Below are 21,207 nucleotides of genomic sequence, written 5' to 3'. Positions count from 1 at the left end.
CTGTTGTCAGATAATATGCATGGGATAATTTCTGTTTTCTTGCATATACGTAAGCATGACCTATGGACCAGTATGTGGTCTAATTTAGAAAATGATACATGTGAAGATGAGAAAAATGTGTATTCATCTTTCTTTGGGTGCAAGACTCTGTATACGACAACCAAGTCCTTTTGTTTCAACCTTTTCTTCTGTTGTGTTATTTCTTTGCTAAGTTTTTGTCTGGTTGACCTACTTTGGGGATAAGATCTCCCATTAATATTGTGGTATTGGAAAATATATTTTTCATGTAGTTAAGATTTGCTTTACATTTTTGTGTTCTCCCGTGTTTGCTGCATACATATTTATGAGTGTTGCCTCTTCCTTTTGAATTTTTCCCTTAAGCAGGTTATAGTGGCCTTCTTTATTTCGCTTGATCATTGTTGGTTTGAAGTTGAGACTGTCTGACAATAGGATTGCTTCCCTTGTTTTTGTCTGCGGTGCTGGGGCATGTATTATTTTGTTTCATTCTTTGACTTTCAGCCTATGAATGTCTTTATGAGTTAAATGAATTTCTTGTATACAGCGTATTGTTGGATTTTGTTTCCTAATTCACTGTGTCATTATATTTCTCTTAATTGGTAAATTGAGTCCATTTACATTGATGGTTTCAATTGAGTTGTATAGAGTTATGATTGACATGTCATTTATCTGTTGTTGTTTATTCCTTTTTCTGCTGTGTTTAATTCCTTGTCCTATTTAGTTGGTTGCTTTTGGTCTCATTCGTGGAGTTCTGATCATTTTGGTCCTTCTCTAGAACATCTTTCAGTGGCCTGTGTAGGTTTGGTTTTGTCATCATGAAATTCTTTAGTTGTTCTTTGTCATGAAAGTATTTCACTTCTCCATCAAACTTGAAAGAGAGTTTTGCAGGGTATAGCAGTCTGGTCGGGAATTTGTTTTCATAGAGGACTTGACGTACTCTGCTCCATGCTCCAAGCTTCTGCATTTGATTCTTTTTTTTATTTTCGGAACCGGGAAATGAACTCAGGTCCTTGCGTTTGCCAGGGAAGCACTTATTCCACTGAACCATCTCCCCCTCCCTTGCATTTGATTCTTTACTGCATGTGTTATTAATTCACGGATTTCTTTTTTTCATTTTCAACCTGAGTTTCTCTATGCCTTTTTGCAGTTGTTTCTTTATTTCAGAAGCTGTTCATTCATTGATTTCCCCTGTGTTTTTCACAATTTGTTCTGTGTTAGTGTCCTCTGCACTTGTTATGGGTGGGCTTAGGTTCTGAGATTGCATTTTTCTCCTTCTCATTGTCATTTTGTGTAGCACTGTCTTCTGACCTTTGTTGTAGAGCTTTGTTGCTGTTATAGCATTAGCACCTACTGAAGTTTAGGTAAAGATCTACAAAGTTTGGATTTATCCAGCTGTGCCTGGCTGGGGTCTGGCTGCTGTGCTCAGCTCCTTTCTGCTGCTGCCCTTAGGGGTGAATCTTTTGTGCCCCTGTGGGAAGATGTTCTGCTCCTGCACTAGCTGGGTGGTTTTGTCCCATACACTCTTTGCAGAGATTTCAGCTGCAGGGTTTCACCCCAGACCTGTATGCCAGGCCTGAGCTGAGTCTGGAGGGATCCATGTGGAGTAGGTGCTATAGACATCTTTCCCAGCCTCTCACTGGGCCTGGACTAGGACTGGCTCTGGGGTTTCCTGGAGCACGATAGAATTCCTAGTTTGTGGGCTGTGTGTCGGGGGGTACTAAGGAGTGATGGGGGTGTCTCAAGAGTGTGAAAAGAGTTTCACCCACCCAGTGCCTGGGCTGGGACCCATAGGTTCCACTGGTGCAGGGTAGCCAGAAACTCTCCCACACACTCACAGTGCCTGGCTAGGACTGGGTCTGGGGATTCCTGGAAGGCAGCAGAAATTCCTACTCAGCGGGCAGGGTAGGGTATTTGCTGTGGAGTGGTGGTGGGCATCCCAAAGGGGTGGCAGAGGGTCTCAATCACTCTGTGCCTGGGATGTAACCAGTAAGCCCTGCCGGTGCAGGCTAGCCAGAAGCTCTCCCACACACTCACCGTGCCTGGGCTAAAAGTGTGTCTAGAACAGGCTTTTTGATTCAGTAATTCTTTGAATTGCTCTTTTCATCTCAATTTAATTAATTTCTGCTCCAATCTTTATAATTTCTTCTCATATTTGGGCTCTGGGTTTGGTTTACTTTTCCTTTTATAGATACTGGAGTTGCAACATTAGGTTGTTCATCTGTTTCCATTCTGTTTTCCTAATATGTGTGCTTACAGCGATATATTTCCCTCTGATGATGGCTTTCATCGCATCCCATAATTTCCAATAAGTTGTGTTTGAATATTCATTGAATAATAGATATTGTTCAGCTTTTTGTTTACTTTCATCTGTAACCAATTGACTGCTGAGTGTGGTTTATTTATGTTTCACTTTTTTAATTTTTATTTTTTCCATAATTTTATTGAGAAACAAATAGCAATGAGACAGTTTCAAATCAAATTGGTAGGACAGTTCCAATAATTAACACATTATATACATTCTTCCTGGTGGTTATTTGCTGCACAAGATGAGGACATGATATCTTATTTACAAACACTATTACAACAAATAACTCTATTCTTTAAGAAAATGTAACTATACATCTATCCTAACCATGTTGAATACACAGATACAAAATGGACATTTATCTGCATGCCCTTTTTTTCAAAATTTTATTGATAAACAGCAATGAGACAGTTTCAAATCAAATCGGAAGTATAGTTTCAACAAATAACACACTGCATATATTCTTCTTAGTGGTTAATTGCTGTACAAGATGCGGACTTGAGATCCTATTTACAAACACCATTAGAACAAATCTTTCTATTCATTAAGAGAATGCAACTATATATCTATCCTAACCACTTTGAATACACAGATACAAAATGGACATTCATCTGTATACCTCATTTTTTCTAAGTTCCGTTATTGAATATGATAGGTATACAAACTCAGCGAAATATTCAAAAAGAGTCCAGTAGACCATAATAGCCTTGGGTCTTCTGTTTAACTGGCAATGTCAGAAATTATTGACCTGAGTCCCCCACAGCTCAACATAACAACATGGCTTTACTTCCTATATTTCATCTTCATACTTTTCTACTGGATGGTTAAGACCAAGGTAAAGCAGGACGTGTGCAATAAGAGTTGTAGCTTTTTGGCCTGAGAAGGTCAGTGAAATCCCCTCAGGATTTATCCTGAGATCCTGTACCTCAGATTGGTTAGTTTCATCACTTGAATATTATAGGTGTGTTAACTCAGTAAAGTATTTAAAAAGATTCCAGTACTCCATAAAAATATTGGATCTTCCTCTTGACTGGCAATGTTAGAAATTGATGACCTGATTCCACTATAGCTCAACATAACACCATGGCTTTACTTCTTTTTTCTTTTTCTAAAATGGACAATGGTTTTATTTATTTATATATTTTTGGCAGAACCGTGGATTGAACTCAGGCCCTTGTGTTTGCCAGGGAAGCACTTATTCCACTGAGATATCTCCCCAACCCACTTTACTTCTTATACTTCCTTTTTAGACTTTTATGCTGGGTGGTTATGACCAAGATAAAGGAACACCTATGCAAGAAGGGCTGTTGCTTTTGGATCTGATGAGGTCAGTGAAATCAACTTAGGATTCATTCTGAGATCCTGTACCTCAAATTGTAGAACTTTTGTCAGTGTCAGCCATGTGGATGAGTCATAGCCATTGCTTGGGAAATGTGCTCCCTGTGAAAGCCTGAGAGTGTTTTCTCTCCAAGTGCCTCTCCTTCAGCACACTCTATATCATTGATCACTTTCCTCTTTGGCCTCATAATCTCCTTGATCAGAAAATTTGGGACACTACTGAGTTACATGACATTAAAATACAAGTTCTGATATGTCCTGAGTCTTAATTGATCTTGGAAGTCTAGTGCCAAAATGTTGGCTTTCCATGCGGCCCTCCTTCTTCTGTAATTTTGGGCTGCAAACTTAGTTTGTCAACCTTCTGGGGGAGAAATTTATTGTTATTACCATACAACCTAGGCTGTTAAGCTTAACCTCACTATCTGTGTGAATATCAAACATCTTAGGCATAACATGGACCACGTATTTTTCTTCAAGTATTGATATGCTGAATTTTAAGTCCCTACAGAGTATGATGAAAAAACATTTAATAATTAGAATATATATTTAAAAATAGGCTTAAAGAATTATGTACTTCTTATGTTACACATAAGTCCAAAAATTGAACCGTATACAACCTTGAAGCAGGACAGTCCTACAACATTTATTTTCCTCTCTCCTGCCTTCATTCACCACCCTCTTTTTTTTGTAAAGTCATCTACCCGAGAGACAGTACATCAGCAACTGGCATGTCATGAGAAACAGCCTGTATTCAGAAGACCAGAATGACAGGCACACCAAGCATGAACATTCTATTCCAAATTGCCACCTTCAGTGCAGTTGCTTAGTTCACAGGTGTGAGTGTATATAGTTAGTCAGGGTGAGAATCTTTCCAATTATCTGCTAGGTTCAACAATGTTCTGGAGATTATCAGGATCGTTGCCTTGCCCATTTTGTACATATAAATATATGACTTGTCACTGTCATGTTTCCTAGCTCTTCTCCTTTCCTTCGCTTCACTAGTTACGCCTCAAGTTCTTGGTTTCCTTTTACTTGTATTACACCCTTCTTTGTATTTCTACATTTGAGTTCTTATACTAGGGAGACTATCTGATAATCACACATGTATGTCTGGTTTATTTCACTTATGAGTATATGTTCAAGTGGCATCTACTTCAATATAAAGGCTTCGAGTTTATCACTCTTAATAGCTGAGTAATACTTCATCGTGTAAAAATACCACATCTGTTTCAACCATTCCTCAGGTGATGGGCATCTGGGATGTTTCCAAGTTTTTGCTATCACAAATTGTGCTGCTATACACATAAGAACATGTATATTATTATGATATGATGTTTTCAGATCCTCCAGGAAAATTTCCAGTAGAAGAATAGCTGGTTTAAATCGGATTTCCAGTCCAAATTTTCTAATGAGTCTCCACACTGATTTCTATTGCAGTTGCACCAGTCTACATTTCCGCCAGCAGTGGAGAAGGGTTCCTTTTTTCCCCACAGCCTTTCCAACATTTGTTGTTGGGTGATTTCTTTACAATAACCATTCTTTCTGGGGAGAGATGATATCTGAATGTTGTCTTAATTTGCATTTCATGGATGGCTCGTGATGTGGAGCATTTTTCATATATTTATTCGCTTCTTTATTTTCATCCTCTGAGAAGCGTGTGTTCATCTCGGGTGTCCGTTTCTGGATTGGGTCTTTAAATTTTGGGGACCTAGTGTTTTTTAGTTCTTTATAAATTCTAGAGAGCAGACCTTTGTCTGAGTTCTTGTTTGTTATGGTGTTTTCCAAATATGTGGATTTCCTTTTCACTTCCTTGCTAACTTCTTTTGATGTGCACAACTTTCTCTATAAGAGCAGGTCCTAGTTGTTAATTCTTTCAAGTGTTTCCCCTGTGATTTGTTTTTTGTTCATGAACACTTTACCTACCACTATGTCTTCTAGAGTTCCTCCTACTTTCTCTTCCAGGAGATTTAGTTTTTCTGTTTTAATTTCTAGATCTTTAATCCAGTTTGACATTAGCTTAATGCATGGTTATAGATCTGGGTCAAGATTTAGTTTTAAGCATGTAGAGAGCCAGTTTTTCCAGCACCATTTGTTAACAAGGCTACCTTTCTTCGAGTAAGTATATTTGGTCCCTTGCTCAAAGATAAGGTGACTGAGTGTGTTTGTAGAGGCTTCAGCGTTTTCTAATGTCTTCCATTGATCCACAGGTCTATTTGTTGCCATTGCCGTGGTGATTTAACCCAGTAGCCTTGTAGTATAATTTCAAGTCAGGAATTGTAATGTTTCCTGCCTTGTCTGTATTACGCAGAATTGCCTTTGCAATTCTCAGTCTTTTCTGGTTCCAGATAAATTTTAGGTGTGATTTATCTAGCTTTGTGAGGTAGGTTGGTGGTAGTTTTATAGGGAGTACATTAAAACTGTCCTGTAAATTTGAGAGTGTGGCCATCTTCACAATGTTGTTTATTCCTATACAGGAGCATGTCTTTCCATTTTCTGAAATCCTCTATGATCTCTTTTTTAAGAGTAGTGTAATTTTCCTTGAAAAGAGCTTTGACATTTTAGTTGGATTAATTGCAAGGTATTTCATTTTCCTCGGTGCTATTGTAAAAGGTATCGTTGCTCTAATTTCCATCTCAGTGTATTTCTTTTCTTTGTAGAAGGATGCTACTGAGTTTTGGGTATTTACTTTGAATCCTGCTATGCTACTGAATTTCTGAATTAATTCTAGTAGCTTCTTATTGGAGTTTTTTTTGGTCTTCCAAGTAAAATATCATGTTATCTTCAGATAATGATAATTTAACTTTTCTTTACATGTTCTTAGTTTTCTTTCTCTTGTCTAACAGCTGTAACTAATGATTCCAGAACTATATTGAATTGGAGTGGTGATAGAGGTCATGCTTGTACCAGTTGCAAGAGTAAAAGATTTCAGGTTTTCCCCACTTAGGATTATGTTAGCTGTTGTGTTTTCATAAATGGCATTTACCAGATTGAGGTAGAGGCCATCTATTCCAATGTTGATTAGGACTTTGAACATGAATGAGTGTTGGACTTTGTCAAAAGTCTTTTATTGCATTAATGGAGATGATCATGTGATTTTAGTTTTTGCTGTATCGATATAGTGTATTATATTTACAGATTTTCAAATATTCAACCATCCTTGCATCCCTGGAATGAATCTTACCTGATCATAGTTCATGATCTTCTTGATGATTTGTTGTATTCTATTTGCTAGAATTTTGCTGAGGATCTTGGCATCAATGTTCACGAGGGAGATTGGCCTGTCGTTCTCTTTCTTAGTTGCATCTTTCCCTGCTTTTGTTATTAGCATAATACTTGCCTTCAGGAATGATTTTGGGATGATTGCTTCCTTTTCAATTTCATCGAAGTTCTTGAGGACTATAGTGACTACATCTTCTGTAAATTTCTTGTGGAATGCAGCTGTGAATCCATCTGGATTGGGTCTTTTCTTTGTTGGTAGGATTTTTATTACCTCTGGTATTTCATTGGCTGTTATTAGGCTATTGAGAGTGGTTATGTCTTGTTTATTCACTTGTAATTTGTACCTTTCTAGGAATCTCCATTTCTTCTGTGTTTTCTATTCTGTGAGAGTAAATCTTCTCAAAGTACCTATTGATAATCTTCTGAATTTCCACTGGGTCTGTGGTAATCACACACTTTTCATTCTTTATTGCTTGTATTTGAATTTTTTCTTTCCTCTTTTTGTTGGGGTTAGCTAGGGGCTTATCAAATTTATTTTATCTTTCAAAGAAGCAGCCTTTATATCTTGTTAATTCTTTCCCGTCTTTGGGCTCTCGGTTTGGTTTGCTCTTCCTTTTCAGTTCTTTAATGGACAGCATTAGTGTGTTTATTTGTTTCCATCCTTTTTTCCTAATGTGTGAGTTCACAGCCATGAATTTCCCTCTGAGAACATCGTGTGCCATAAATTCTTAAAAGTTTTGATGGTATTTTCATTGAATTGTAGATATTGTTGAATTGCTGACTTAGTCTCATCTGTGACCCATGGGTTGCTGAGTAAAATGTGACTTGATTTCCATGTATTTAGGTTTGTTTTCTCATTTATTTGTCATTTATTTCCAGTTTCATTGCCCTGTTGTCAAATAATATGTATGGGATAATTTCTGTTTACTTGCATATACTTGAGAATGACCTATGTACCAGTATGTGGTCTATTTTAGAAAATGATCCATGTGCAGCTGAGAAAAATGTGTATTCAGCTGTGTTTGGGTGGAACACTCTGTTTATGTCCACCAAGTCCTTTTGTTTCAAGATCTGCATCAGTTCTCTTATATCTTTGCTAGATTTTTGTCTCGTTCACCTATCTTCTGTGTAAGGAGGTGTTAAGCTCTCCTGTTAAGATTGTGGTATTGGGTATTAGGTTTTCATGTGCATTAAGATTTGCTTTACGTAGTTGGGTGCTCCCATGTTTGATGCCTACATATTTATGAGTATTACCTCTTCCTCTTGAATTTTTCCCCTAACCAGTGAATAGTGGCCTTCTTTATTTAGCTTGATCATTCTTGGTTTGGTGTTGAGACTGTCTAATAATAGGATTGCTAGCCCTACTTTTTTCTGAGATACTGGGGAGTGTAATATTGTTTTCCATCCTATGACTTTCAGGTTATGAATGTTTTTATGAGTTAAATGTGTTTCTTGTATACATCATATTGTTGGATTTTGTTTCCTAATCCACTGTGGCAGTCTATTTCTTTTTAATTGTTGCATTGAGTTCATTTAGATTAATGGTTATAATTGACATGTATTGACTTAAGATGGACATGCTATTAATGTGTTGTCGTTTACTCCTTTTTCTCCTGCGTTTAATTGTTAGTGCTATTTAGTTGGTTTCTTCTTATCTCATTGGTGGAGTTCTGATATTTTTGGTCCCTCTCTGGAACATTTTTCAGGAGCCTGTGTAGGGTTGGCTTTGTTATCATGAAATTTTTTAGTTGTTATTTGTCATGGAAGTATTTCACTTCTCCATCAAACTTGAAAGGGAGTTTTGCAGGGTATAGTAAACTTGTCTGGAATTTGTTTTCATAGAGGACTTAAAGTACTCTGATCCATGCTCTTCTTGCCTTCTTGGTTTGTGAAGAGAAGTCGGCCATATTTCTGATGGATTTTCCTTTGAATGTGCTCTGCTGCTTTTCTCTAGTGGCTTTCAGTATATTTTTCTTGTGCTCAATTTCTGGGGTCTTGACTATTATATACCTCGGTGTGTTTTTAATTAAGTTGAGTTTTCTTGGCATTCTGTTTGCTTCAGCTACCTGAATGTCAGATTGTTTCCTCATATTTGGAATGTTTTCTCCTATTGCTTATGCCCATAATCTTTTTATATCATTTGTATTGACTCCTTCTTTCTCATTTGTACCTATTCATTTCACATTGTTCATCTTTGCATCATTTTTCAGGTGATGGATTATTTTTTCCTGCATCCTAGTTGTTTTTAAGAGATCTTTTCCTCCCTTTTCACTAGCTGCTCCAGCTTCTACAAGATGTGAAACTGTGTCTTCAGTTTTACTGAAATGATTTTGTAAGCTTGTGATTGAGATTTTAAGTTCCTGTATATATTTTTGACTCTACTTCATGTACTCTATTTCTTTCATTTATTGTGCATTCAAAGAACCTGTCATCTTTCTAATCTACTGTATTTTTTTTATCCATGATTTCTTTAGAAATAGTTATTCTTTTACTTCAGTGTTTTTTTTTTTCAGATTCTTTTTCCTCCCTATGTTTCTGCAGTTGATTCTTTACTTCAGATGCTATGAGTTCAGATAATTCCTTTTTTATTTCAGAAAATAATTCCCCTCTGATTTCCTGTATAAATTTCTACTATTGCTTTTTTACTATCGCCTCTATTAGTTCATACATTTGAGTTGAGCTAGTAGAAAAGAATTCCGGTCTGAGTTCCTCTATAACTTTCTGCTGTTGCTTATTTACTATAGACTCTATTAATTCATACATTGGTGCTGGGCTAGTGCACTCTGCAATTGTTGTGTGTGTGCATTGGGTTTCCTCCATATTTTTCTGCATTTGATTCTTTACTTCAGATGCTATTATTTCACGGATGTCTTTTATGTTTGTATTCTGAGTTCCTCTAAACCTTTCTGCAGTTGTTTCTTTATTTCAGAAGCCATTGATTCATTGGTTTCTATCTGTGTGATTCCCAACTTTTTCTGTGTTAGTGTCCTCTTCACTCGTTGTGTATTGGATTGGGGTATGAGGTTACATATTGCTCCTTCTCATTGGCATTTTGTGTAGCACTGTCTTCTGACCTTTGTTTTAGAGCTTTGATGCAGTTATTACCTTTGCACCTACTGAAATTCAGGTACAGATCTACAAATTTGGATTTATCCAGCTCTGCCTGGCTTGGATCTTGCTGCTGTACTCACCTCCTTCCTGCTGCCGTCCTTGGGAGTGAACCTGATGTGCCCCTCTAGAAAGTTGTTCTGCTCCTGGACTAGCTGGGTGGTTCTGTCCCCTACTCTCTGCATGGTTTTCAGCTGCAGGGTTTCACCCCAGGCCTGTATGCCAGGCCTGAGCTGAGTCTGGAGTGGACAAGGAGAGAGGAAGCTCTCTCACTCACTCACCAGGCCTGGGCTAGGACTGGATCTTGGGGTATCCAAAATGTGGCAGAAAGTCTCACTGGACGGGCGGGGAAGGGGCTGCTGTTGAGTGGTTGTGGGGTGGTTAGGGGGTAAAAGAGGGTCTCATCCACGCTGCACCTCTACTTGGACCAGCAGGTCCTGCTGGTTCACATAGCCTGTGTAGGGTAGCCGGAAGCTCTCCCACACACTCTCCAACCCTGTTCTAGTACTGGGTCTGGGGTTTCCTGGAACGCGGCAGTAATTCTCACTGGGCGGGTGGCATGGAGGGGTGCTGCGCAATGGTTTGGGCTTCCCAAGGGGGTGGAAAACGGTCTCAATCATGTTGCACCTGACCTTGGACCAGCAGGTCCCGTGGGCACAAAGTAGCTGGAGCTCTCCCACACACTTCCCAGGCCTGTGCTATGACTGGATCTGGGGATTCTTGTAACACGGCAGAAATTCTCACTATGCGGGCGGCATGGAGGGTTGCTGTGGAATGTTTGGGGGTTCCAAAGGGGGTGGAAGCGGGTCTCAACCACGCTGCACCTGGCCTTGGACAGGCAGGTCCCATGGGCGCAGAGTACCTGGAAGCTCTCCCACACACTCCCTGGGCCAGGTCTAGCACTGGATCTGGGGTTCCTGGAACATGGTAGAAATTTTCACTGGGTGGGCAGGGTAGGGGGATGCTGCGGAATGATGGGGTTTGTTTCAAGGGGGTGGAAGAGTGTCTCACCCATGCTGCACCTGGCCTTGGACCGGCAGATCCCACCAGTGAAGGGTAGTCAGAAGCTCTCCCACACACTCACAGGACCTGAGCTTGGACTGCATCTCTAGAATGTTGTTTAATTTCCATGTATTTGTAGGATTTTTCTGTTTTCTTGCATCATTTATTTCCAGTTTCATTACAACGTGGTCAGATAATATGCATGATATTAGTTCTGTTTTCTTGCATATACTTAAACATGACCTGTGGACCAGTAGGTGATTATTTTAGAAAATGACCATGAGCAGCTCAGAGAAATCTATATTAATCTGTGTTTGAGTGGAATATACTTTATATGTTCTCTAAGTCCATTTGTTCCAAGTTCTGGTTCAGTTGTGCTAATTCTTTGCTAAGTTTTTGTCTGTTTGACCTATCTTTTAGGAATAATGGGTGTGAAAGTCTGCTGTTAATGTTGTGGTATTGGATATTAGATTTTTCATGTTCATTAAAATTTATCTTACATAGTTGGGTGCTCCCATGTTCAGTTCATGTACATTTATGAGTGTTACATCTTCCTCCTGAATTTTTTCCCTAACCAGTATATAGTGTCCTTTTTTATTTCCTTTGAGCATTCTTGGTTTGAAGTTGAGACTATCTGAGAACAAGATTTTTATCCCTGCTTTTTTCTGAGGTGTGGGGTCATGTAGTATTATTTTCCATCCTTTGACTTTCAGCCTATGAATGCCTTTATGAGTTAAAAGTGTACTTGTATACAGCATATTTTCGGATTTTGTTTCCTAATCCACTGTGCCAGTCTTTTTCTTTTAATTGGTGCATTAAGTCCATTTACATTGATGGATATAATTGAGATACACTGACTTACATTTGACATGTTATTTACATGTTGTTCTTTTTCTCCTGTTTAATTGTTTGCCCTATTTAGTGGTTTCCTTCTGTTCTCATTCTTTTAGTTCTGATCATTTTGGCTCCTCTCTAGAACATCTTTTAGTAGTCTTTGTAGGGTTGGCTTTGTCATCAAAAAATTCTTTATTTGTTCTTTGTCATGGAAGTATTTCACTTCTCCATCAAACTTGAAAGTAAGTTTTGCAGGATATAGTAGTCTGGGTTGGAATTTCTTTTCATAGAGGACTTGAAGTACTCTGCTCCATGCTCTTCTTGCCTGCATGGTCTGTGAAGAGAAGTTGGCTGTTATTCTTATGGGTTTTCCTTTAAATGTCATCTGTTTCTTTTCTCTAGAGGTTTTCAGTATATTGTTCTTGTGCTGGATTTTTGGGATCTTGAATATTATATGTCTTGGTTTATGCTTAATTGGGTTGAAGTTATTTGGTGTTCTGTATGCTTGGGTTACCTGAATGTCAGATTATTTCCTCATATTTGGGAAATTTTCTGCTATTTCTCCTGCCCATATTCTTTTTATATCATTTGTAATGACTCCTTCTTACTCATTGATGCCTATTAGTCTCATGTTATTCATCTTTACACAGTCTTGCAGTTGGTGAATTACTTTTGCCGACATCCTAGTTATTTTAAGTGATCTTTTCTTTTCCTTAGCAGTGACAGCGTCTTCGAGATCTGAAACTCTATCTTCACTTTCCTCAAACGATTTTACAAGCTTGTGACTGAAATTTTAAGTTCCTTTGTAGCACTTTGACTCTACTTCATTCGATCTATTTCTTCCCTGTATTGCACATTCAAGTAATCCATCGCTTTTTTAATCTCCTCTATTTTTCTTATCAGTGTCTTTTTGAGAATTAGTTGTTAATTCTTTTACTTCAGAGTTTATTTCTGATCTGATTTCCTCGATACGTTTTTGCATTTGATTATGACGCCCTTAACTCATAGATTTCTTTTGTCATTTCAGAGAGTAATTCTGATCTTAATTCCTCTATACATTTCTGCTGTTGTTTCTTTACTTCAGACACTATTAATTCATAGATTTCTTTTTTTAATTTCAGAGATTAATTCTGCTCTGAGTTTCTTTATACCTTTCTGCTCTTTTTTCTTTATTGCGGACAGTATTAACTCAGACATTTCAGCTGTGGTGGTGTCCTCTGCACTTGTTTTGGGTGAGCTTGGGACCTGAAATTGCATTCTGTTCCTTCTCTTTTTCATTTTGTATAGCACTGTCCACTGACATTTGGTGTAGGACTTTGGTGCATTTGTAACCTTAACTTGTATGAAAATTCAGGTACTGATATACCAAGTTTTGGGGCATCCAGTTGTGCATGGCTTGGTTCTGGCTACTGTGTTCAGCTCCTTCCTGCTGCTGCCCTTGGAGGTGAGCCTGATGTGCCCTTCCATCAAGATGTTCTACTCCTGGATTAGCTGTGTGGTTTTTATGCTAGTCTCACTGAAGTGACTTCAGCCGCAGAGTTTAACCCCAGGGCTGTATGCCAGGCATGGCTGTGTCTAGAGGGTAATGGAGGGGGGCAGGGGAGCACAGAAGCTCTCCCATACAATCACCAAACCTGGTCTTTGGCACATCTGGAGGTCTCCCAAGAGCGTGGTGTAATTTCTCAGTCACAGGGTGGTCTTGGGCTGGATGTGAAGGTGCTAGGGAGGTCTGTAGAATGTGGAGAAAGTTCTCTCTCATGAGGGGGTCTGGGCTTGGTCTGGTGGGCGCAGTACAGTGCTGAAGCTCTCCCACACACTCACAGGGCCTGGGGTTGGGTGGATGTGCTTTGTTAATTTTTATTGAGAAACAAATAGCAATGAGACAATTTCAAAACAGGTTAGTAGGACAATTACAATAATTAATACATTACATATTATCTTTATAGTAGTTATTCATAGTACAAGATGCAGGCATGATATCTTGTCCAAACACTGTTAGTACAAATCTTTCTTCTCATTGAGTTAAGAGGAAGTAGCTGTATATCTATCTGAACTATTTTGTATATATATATGTATATATATATATATATATATATATATATGTAAACTTATATACATACACATATATATCTATATCTATCTGTCCATCTACCTATTTCATTACACAATGGTACTTCATTTATATCTACTTTTTTGTTTAGTTTTGTTAGAGAAGTGTATTCAATTGTAATTTAAATATTTTAGGTGCTTGAATTCAGCCTAATAATCAAATATAGTCCAGTAGTCCATAATAGTAGTGATTATCCATGGGATTGGCACTGTCAGAAGTTGTTGACTTGAGCCTTTTACAGCTCAGCATATTAATATGGCTTTACTTTTTATACTTCATTTTTATGCTTTTCTGCTGGATGATTAAGACCAAGATAAAGCAAGACCTATATAACAAAAGTGTAACTTTTTTTCCTACAAGTTCAGTCAAATGCCCACAAGATTTACTCTGAAACTCTGAACCACAGTTTGCAAATCGTTTGTCAGTGTCAGCCATGTAGATGAGTCACAGCCATTGCTTGTCCAATTTGCTCTCTGTGAAAGCCTGAGAGAATGTTTTCTCTCCAGGTCACTCTCATTAGGCACACTTTACATCATCAGTGCCTTTCCTCCGTGGCCCCAGAATTGCCTTGATCAGAACATTTGGGCCACCCCTGAGATACATGATGTTGCAGTACAGGTATTTTATGTCCTGAATCCTCACTGATGTTGAATAGCTAGGGCCAACATGTTGGCTATCCTTGTAGCCCTTCTTTTTCTTTAATTTTTGGTCTGCAAACTTAAGTTGTGAACCCTCCAGAGAGAAGCTTAATGGTGTTATTTCCCTATAACATAGCCAGTTGAGCTTAACCTCACTATCTCTCTGAATAGCAAACATCTTACACATAACAAGGAGTAGGTATTTTTCACCAAGTATTGATATGTTAAACTTTGAATGCCTACAGATGTTGTATCTCTTATTGTACCAGTACTATGCTGTGTTTATCATGTAGGTTTTTTTTTTGATCATGTGAATCAATTCCTTCTTTTATACATAGATACAAATAGAAATTAGAGATTAGATAGATAAAAGGACATAGAGTTACAAAGATATATACAAATATATAGATATAGAAAGGTATATCTATCCATCTATAATTGTATATATTTATAATTATGTGATATAATGTATAATACATTATCTCTCAACATTATTTCACAAAACTACATTTATGTTCCTTATATTCCAGCCATAATTAAATTTTTACTTTACTAAATTTAGTGTAATTGCCATCTTTTTTTTTGTTTTGTTTTTTCAAAGTTTTATTGATAAACAGATAGCAATGAGACAGTTTCAAATCCAATCTGAAGTACAGTTTCAACAAATAATACACTGCATATATTCTTCTTGTGGTTAATTGCTGTACACGAAGTGGCCTTGTGAAGCTATTTACAAACACCATTAGAACAAATCATTCTATTCATTAAGAGAATGCAACTATATATTTATCCTAACCACTTGGAATACACAAATACAAAATGGACATTCATCGGTATACCCCATTTTTTCTAAGTTCCGGTATTGAATATTATAGGTGTGTAAACTCAGCAAAATATTCTAAAAGAGTCCAGTAGCCCATAATAGCATTGGTTCCTCTGTTTAACTGGCAATGTCAGAAATTATTGACCTGAGTCCCCCACAGCTCAACATAACAGCATGGCTTTATTTCCTATATTTCGTCTTCACACTTTTCTACTGGATGGTTAAGAGCAAGGTAAAGCAGGACCTATGCAACAAGAGTTGTAGCTTTTTGGTCTGAGAAGGTCAGTGAAATGTCCTCAGGATTTATCTTGAGATCCCATACCTCAGATTGTAGAACCTTTGTCAGTGCAGCCATGTGGATGAGTCACGGCCAATGCTTGGCCAATGTGCTCTCTGTGAAAGCCTGAGAGAGTGTCTTCTCCCTATGTGACTCTCCTTAGGCACACTCTACGTCATCGATCACTTTCCTCTTGGCCTCATAATCTTCTTGATCAGAAAATTTGGGACACTACCGAGGTACATGACGTTACAGTACAAGTTCTCATATGTCCTGAGTCTTAATTGACCTTAGAAGGTTAGGGCCATAATGTTGGCATTCCTTGTAGCCCTCCTTTTTCTCTAAATTTGGTCTGCAAACTTAGGTTGTTAACCATCCAGAAGACAAGCTTATTGTTATTATCAAACGATTTAGGCTCTTAAGCTTAACCTCACTATCTCACTGCATTTCAAACATCTTAGGCATCATAAGGAGCAGGTATTTTTCATCAAGTAGTGATATGTTGAACTTTAAGTCCCTGAATAATATATCATGTAGGTTTTTAAAATTCATTTTAATGTGAAAAAATAGCAATGAAACAGTTTCAAAACAGGTTAGTAGGACAGTTACAATATTTGATGCATATCTGGTTTGAAATTATCTCACATTTTAAGACAAGCTTTTCTGATTCACTCTTTTTTTAATTTTATTTTGCGGAATGAGGAACCGGGGATTGAACTCAGGCCCTTGGCAGGCAAGATTCACATTCTTGTACTTCTCTTTATCTCTTCCAAATCTTAATTATTAACTCACTCTTCCGCACATATATTAAACTCCCTACACATCTGCCATTGAAAAACTGTCCCCTGGAATACCTTTCCTGTCTTATCTAAACAACAACATATCTGCCATTGAACAACTGTCCCCAGGAATACCTTTCCTTTCTTATCTAAACAACAATATTGCTTTTCTTTATTATTAGTAGTATCAGTAGTAGTAACTGTCACTTATTAGGCACTTATTATATCAGCCTTTAAGCACTTATTAGGCCCTACCCCCATTCTCAGCACAGTCACTTTAGGACTATCTAAAGATCTTCAGTAACTGTCCAAGTTCAGCCAGCTAAAGACAGATTATCTAAAGAACAAATCAAGTCAGGATACTTACCTTATAATAATTCTTAACTGTATGCTAATTGTTAATCTCCTTTATAATGTAATAGCATATGTCAGTGACAGTTTTTACCACTAACTACTGCACATCTTGAAGGCATTGATTTATTTATTGATATATTTTCATTACTTGGTCCAATACGTAACACATACTAGGCTCTCACTCTACACATTGGCTTACTAAATAAATCAATGTGTGGAACAGACAGAGGCTTATCTAAGTAAAGATGTGGGTACTGAATGTGGCAGACTCCCGAGGGTTTACTTCAATGGAAGAATATTCAACAAGTCCAATTAGGAAGTAATGTATCTAAATAAATAAATTATAAAATCCAACCCAGACCATAGACTTGCTTTAGTAGTAGATATACATCAGAAAATTTGCCTCAGCATTTCAGAGGTGAACAAAAATGACTAATCCTTCAAACATTTGAGGAAGAAAAATTTCATATTTCAAATCTGTCAGAGGTTTTATGTGATTTAAGAGATATGTGAACTCAGAGCTAATCCTTATCCTCTTGGCTTAGAATTTCAAGTCAAGTTAAATTTAAAATGCCTTGATAAATTCCATGGAGGCCAAGAACTCTGAAAAACATTTCATTTCTCATAACCTAAATGTTGAGAGTACAGTATTATCCCCCTAATGTTAACTTTTGGGATGAATTTAGTGTCTACAAGATGATAGGATTAAGAGACCTAGTGCAGCATAAATGCATTGCATTCATAAGCAGAAGGGAATATTTGGCTTTGCTGTGAAGTAAAGGGTATGTGCTTTGAGACCTTTCTAAATATGTCAGACATGGGAAAAGCTGAACTATGTAATTGCCACAAATAGGAAAGTCAGTGGGTACTTTACATGTGGTATTTCTGTGACCTCTACCTGTACCTTTGGGCTCAGAGATTAAAGAGACTAAATGGAACTGAATCAGTGAAGAGGCCATAAATAAGAATTGTTAGAATTGTCCAAGACTAGAAGTTAGACATGTTTTCATATTTACTAGACTTTCTTGATCCTCATATGGTATTTCCCAATACATTTCTGAGAGTCACAACTGGGCAGGGACAGAAAAGGCATTAGAAGTTGTCTAAACTCTTCATGTTTTGGTAGAAAGCATATGTTCAAGTTCTGCAAGGTAATATGTACTAGTGCTAGAATCCATGTCCCTGACATTTCAATCTACTGCTCTTTTTACTACCTCCAAAGTATATCTTTGGAGAATGATGCAGTTAGAGAAAATGTGTCTCCTATCTTACTATACTTGTATTCTTTTGTTGAATATTCCTGACCAAATACGGACCTGAGTCCCACAATCTTTTTCTCTGTGGTGTCATTGTACTAGAAAAGAATGTCATGCTACATATTCATAGCCTTCAATCTCTTGATGTTTCTTGGACACCATCTTATCTTGTCATGTCTATAATAATTCTACCATTTTTTTCTAATTATGTTGGATTTACACGATGTGGATAAACTAAGGATATTACCTTACCCAAACACCAGCTGCTTCACTATTGAATCAATGCAGCAAGCAGATGTGAGTTTCCTGAGCATCTTACCCACTTCCTATCTTGTGTTTCCCTTTTACCAAATCTTTCTGTATCATTCCATTTTCATTGGAAAATGTGCACTTTCTTCCATCCAAATTTATGTCTTTAGTTTTAGGTCTTTGTCTTACCTAGAATCAACTCCTCTTCTAGGGTCAGTTAACTACTCTTTATCTCCTTTTTCATGTTTTCTCATGATTTCCATGAGGAAGGAAATAATGGAAAATCCAACACTAATGTTCTTTTTTATTTTTTTTTATGTTTTCAGCGCAACTGGGGATTGAACTCAGACTCTTGCACTTGCCAGGGAAGCGCTTATTCTAATGAGCCATCACCCTGGCCCCCAACACATAATTTTCTACCTCCGATTTGTGGACTCTCCTCTATGTTTAAATTCACTTGCTTTCTTTTTTATTAATTTTATTGAGAAACAAATGGTAATGAGACAGTTTCAAAACAGGATAGTAGGACAGTTACAAAAATTAATGCATTGCATATTTTGGTGTTCATAGTAGTTACTCATAGTACAAGATGCAGACATGACATCCTGTCCAAACACTATTAGTACAAATCTGACTTCTCATTAAATTAAGAGAAAGTAGCTGTATATCTATCCTATTCTGTGTATAAAGATACAAAATGGCCCTTCATTTATATCCCCCTTTTTCATTAATTTGTTCAGAGATGGGTATTTCATTGCCATTTAATTACTGTAGGTGTGTGAATTCAGCAAAATAATCCAATATAGTCCAGTAGTCATAATGAGTTATCCATAGGACTGTGCAGACCTCAAAAGTCATCTCTGAAATTGCTGGGCTCCAGACCTTGTTCCCTGCTCTAACTGGGCTTTCTACCATCCCCTTTGTTTGTTTTTCCATTATTTTATTGACAAACAAATAGCAATGAGACAGTTTCAAATCAAATTAGTGAGACAGTTTCAATAATTAACTCATTGCATAGAATGTAGCTGTATATGTATCCTAACCATTTTGAATACACGGATATAAAATGGTCATTCATCTGTATCCCCTTTCTGTTTTGTACTGTCATCTAAATTTTATAGGTGTGTGAACTCAGCAAAATATTACAAAATAGTCCAGTAGTCCATAGTAGTATTGGGTCTTCCGCATAACTGGCAATGTCAAAAGTTGTTGACCTGAGTCCATTTCCTCTTTTTCTTTAAAGTCCTACTTCCTGGTCTTTGATAATACTAGTTTGGGTAATTTATTATTTTTCTCAGACCACTTTTTCTATCTTCTTCACCAATTCCTTCTGTTGGGAATGAGAAAAATAAATATCTGATGACTTGAACTCTTCTTGTCCTTCAGACATGGATTTGCAGTAAGTGCCCCCTCCTTGGCACCAATATATTCTCTGTCTCTCTATCTTTCTGTTTCTCTCATCTCTCTTTATCTCTGCTGAATAATTTATCCTGCTTTCAACTATCATTTGTATGTCTGATGACCTGTAATGTCGAATATTTTTCTCAGACCTGTCTGCTGAATTCTGAATTCTAATCTATAGCTACCTTTTGCAGCTCTTCAGTATCTAGATCTGGCCATGACTCCGGATGAGCTCCCTATCATTGTTCCTAGCAGAGGCTGCATCATCCCCCTCTCAGGCATAGAGTATTGTAAACTGACAGCAATCATCATGCCTTGTCTTGTCCTTGCTGTCTCCCTCTCCCTACCTTTTTTTTTCAATGATTGCTTGTAATTTCACCTATTAATGATTTTTTGAAAATTTCCTTCCTCTCTGTTCAGAGAAGAGATATTTTACTCCAGGCCTCCATCGACCCTTATCTGCACTATTGCAATGGACTGTCTTTTTTTTTTTTTTTTTTTTTTGGTAGAACTAGGGATTGAACTCAGACCCTTGTGCTTGCCAGGGAAGCACTTATTCCATTAAGCCGTCTCCTCAGCCCCACAATGGACTGTCTTAACGGAACAATTTATTATTATATGTTTATGATATATAGTGAATATATTCACTGCATACACAAAGCGCATCTTGATTATTTTCACACACTGCTCCCATCTTTGCCTCTTCTTTCTTCCTCAAATGACCTTGCCATCTCTATAGAGTTAGCTGCCCTTTTTCCAATCACCTGCCTTTGAGTTTGATATTTCAGTTAGTTATAATTTCTGTCACTCATATTAGAATAACTATAGTATATTTAACCTTCTGTATCTGACTTATTTCACTTTATCAAAGAAAACTAACCCTTTTCCAAAAAATGACTCACACACTCCCATTTGTCTGTCTTTATGCCTCTAATGACAAGGGTGATCACTCTAAAATAAGTCTTTCCATTGCAATCCATATTTAAAATGGTTAATGGCTTCCCATCTTCCAGAGCAAGGACAAGGTTGATTTCCTAATTATGATTTTCAAGGTACATTATGATTTGTTTCCCATGTACCTCTAAAGTGTCACTTCTTGTCCTTTCTCATCCTTCTTACAGTCTACTATGACTTAACTATTTATCATTTTCTGTGACTATCGTGTAGATCTAAATTCATTGTGATTTTCCCTCCCTGCCTTTCTTTTTTCACAACAATTTTTTCTAATTTACTAACCCTTTTATTTATTTTTAAAAGGAATAAAAATAGTAAAAAAACATTAGAAATGATACAGGATTTCACTAAACAAAATTACAGGAATTCAACAATGGTTGTTTTATTGCATGTTATTGTCTTCAAATTAGTTGCTTATATTATCAGATAAGAAAATTCCAGCATACCTTCAGTAATAAGTTCCTCTAAAAGAGTCCAAGCTATCATCTGTATCCCACTGTGTATTCACATAAGCATAAATATTTGCCTTATGTAAAATGACC

Source organism: Octodon degus, unplaced genomic scaffold (assembly GCF_000260255.1).
Source record: "Octodon degus isolate 3935 unplaced genomic scaffold, OctDeg1.0 scaffold00110, whole genome shotgun sequence".
Lineage (NCBI taxonomy): Eukaryota > Metazoa > Chordata > Mammalia > Rodentia > Octodontidae > Octodon > Octodon degus.
This window is presented reverse-complemented; position numbering follows the sequence as displayed.